The 3,389-nt window shown below is 36.3% G+C and overlaps 1 pseudogene; it reads left to right on the forward strand.

Annotated features, from left to right (window-relative positions):
* Positions 1-2,113: 2,113 nt before the first annotated feature.
* Positions 2,114-3,123, forward strand: LOC149242373 (calcium-binding protein KIC pseudogene; annotated as a pseudogene).
* Positions 3,124-3,389: the final 266 nt, after the last annotated feature.

Below are 3,389 nucleotides of genomic sequence, written 5' to 3' on the forward strand. Positions count from 1 at the left end.
TTCTGGTTCTCATAGCTGCTCTTTCACCATCAATGACAACAATGCCAAGAGATGGTTCATGGGAAACCCTAGCTCACATATGAAACCCTAACCCTAATATGTTCCCTCATAAGAAACCCTTTCTTTTGTTTTTTAGGGTTTGTGGATTCTAGGGTATGATTGATGAGGATGATGTTTTGAATTCCATCCTCCATTAGTGTATGAAAACCCTAGATCATATCTCATGCTTTTATGATCACATATTATGCTTGGTAGTGCTTGTCTATGGCTACTGCAGGTGTCTCATGAAGAAAGCATTGGAAGAAGGATGTGCATGGCAGATCCAATGTCTTGGCAAGCACGATGAGCAGAGGGAACTATGACGACCCTGATTTTGGCATCTTGATTGGGTCATTGGGCACTTTGATGAGTTGTGATAGGATCTTATGAAGGATAGTCTTATGCATATGGATGCCTAGATGCAAAGGACCCCTACTCATCATGGATTGGGTGATTTAATGCGTTGGTTGCAGTCATCTAGCAATGAAGGATAATGCAACTATTTTGGGACAATCTCATGGGAGGATTTCTACGCTCTAGTTGAAGAAGGACCATGATGATTCTTCAGAGTTTACTCTTTGTAGACCTGACTGCAGAGTTGACCACTGAGTTTGACCAAGTTTGACTATTGTTTTCATGACTATTTTGGGATGACTTTGACCACTTCAGAAGGTCGAGTTTGATTGCCTTTGACAAAGCACCATAGAGAATTGTTTGTTGTTGCGTTGACCATCATTGACTTTCTAGTTAGGGCAGAATTTGACTATTGTTGACTGCAAATTTGACAGGGTTGTTTTGATTCTATTTTGGCAGCTCAATTTTGACTTTTGTACTCTCTCTATTTGGTGAACATTTGATATAATAATAAGAAGAATTGATCAAAGGGTTTTCCCCTTCTTGGGGTTTTTCCTTGACATCCTCCAACTCTGGTGTCCTCTTCTCTTAACTTGTCTTCTGCATTTATGTGATGTTTTTTCATCAGTCTCCGTCATATGATAATAGTTAATATGATTTCTAATGGATTAATGGAATTAATAATGGGCTAATGGATAATGAAGTAATTCACCTAAGCAAAGAACATGTCAAGTCAAAAATTAACACACGTCGCAGAGATGTGTGTGAATTTGATCTCTATGGGGCAATTAGATGATGAAGCTACTCCACAACCTTTGGGAAAGGTGGCTGGAAAGTTAGTAAAGGGTTGTTGGTGATGGCTAAAGGACTCAAGACATGAACCTTGTATACAATGAGGGAAACAACAAAGATATCAAATGGATTTGTTGTTGCAAAAGAAGGACACTGAGTGGAGTTATGCCATAAGCGCTTGGGCCACAAGAGTGAAAAGTGCCTAAAAGTTCTTATTGGTAAAAGACTAATACTAAGATTAAAATCCTAAGAGTTTCTTTTATAAGAGGTTGTCATGAAAGAAAGAAAAAAATTATTAGAATTAATATACCTTATTGTACTTGGGCCAATAAATGTTAAGTCTGTAAGAGGGGGAGCCTCATGTTTTATCACTTTCATAAATGATGTATCGAGGAAGGCTTAAGCCTACCTTATAAAAATTAACACTGAAATATTTCAAAAATTTTATGTTTTTGTTAAAAGGGAGACTAAAAAAATTCTCTGATGTTCGAAAACAAATAATAATGGTGAGTATTACCCTGTACATTAAAAAATCAACATTAAAAAATATGATTAAACTCATCATAAAATAAGTAAAATAAATAATTCATTAAACTCATTATTACTTAAATATAAATATCCTTTATTTTGATTCAGCATAAAAAATTCTTTAAGATTTTATACCAATAATAATAATATAAATATGATATCATGAGTATGATGTTGTTACGATGATGTCATACCCTATAGATTATTTGGATTACTTGATTTAGATTGAGAAATATTCACAAACTTTGGACTACTTAATTTAGATTGAGAAATATTCACGAACTTTGATAAATACGGACAAATATTTTCATTACTGATTTTAAAATTTATCTTATGTGTCTTAAATTTCTATAATTAAAATTACAATATTTTCATATTGAACTTCATTCCCATTGTTCTGTACAACGTTTTCCATGCTCATCATTTGACTTGCCATCATAAATCCATTTTTACCTTCATGCGATTCGATCTCCGATCGTCTTTCTCACGGAACGCGGATCCAACCAACAGCTCCCCGCATTCACCGAAAGTCCCACCTTTGTAATTTCAATGGAAGACCATCTCGAGTCCCCTGGGCGTCTACTTTTTCGTTAAGGCTGTGATGGCTCCTTCACAGCTCTGAATCCTCTGGACGGCGCACATGCAATTTCCTCACTATTTCTTGCGGCGCACAATTCATGGCCGGGTCAGGGTGCCCTGTTTCTTCGCGCGCGGACTATGGAGGCTATATCAATACCACAAACCCTCCCAGATTCGCAACACAGTTCAAGCCTTAAGCCCTTTCGCCTGCATTATTGACAAAATTGAGGTTTCAATTAGGGTTTCGGCATTGAAAATAATGGCAGAATTCGAGGATTTCCTGCCACTTATGGCGGAAAAATTGGGAGAGCGCGAATTCATGGCGGAGCTCTGTAACGGTTTCCGTCTTCTGGCAGATCCCCGGCTGGCCCTGATAACTTTGGAGAGCTTGAAGAGGAATTCGGCTCTACTAGGGTTGGATTCCCTGACGGATTCAGAACTGCGGGCGATGATGGAGGAAGGGGATTTGGACGGCGACGGGGCTCTGAATGAACATGAATTCTGCGTTCTGATGATCAGATTGAGCCCTTCGTTGATGGATGAGGCCTGTAAATGGCTGAACAACGCCCTGGAAAGTGATTTGGAAGAATTCCCAAATGAGAAATAGTACATGTATTTTCAATTCCGTGTAGTGTCGAAAATGAATTGAGGCATTTATGGAGGTGTATGTAACAGCTCTGGTTTAGCCATCGGCTTCCAGCGTACAGGGATAAATTTTATCAAAATTTAGTTATAATTTCAAAGACTGACAAAGTATCCATCCAATTTAGTTTATATTTAGGGCTTCTTTATGTTTGTTTTAATTGAATATATCTATAAAAATGGTGTGCAAATTTATATGAATTTTAAAAAATAAATTTGAATTAAGTGCGTATTTATGTTTGTTTTAATTAAATATATCTATAAAATTTGTGCATATTTATATGAATTTAAAAAATGAATTTGAATTAAGAAAAATAAAATTAAAAAGTAGGTCAAATCTTTAAAGAATGGAGTTTAAAAGGCATGATACATTGTTTTAATTTAATTTGTATTTCAAAAACCAACAGTGATGTTAATGCATGTCCATAAAGATTGGAGAGTTTAAAAGGCATTAT

This window comes from Pinus tabuliformis, chromosome 8, assembly GCF_031772625.1.
Source record: "Pinus tabuliformis cultivar Carrire ecotype Pingquan chromosome 8, CPIR1, whole genome shotgun sequence".
NCBI lineage: Eukaryota > Viridiplantae > Streptophyta > Pinopsida > Pinales > Pinaceae > Pinus > Pinus tabuliformis.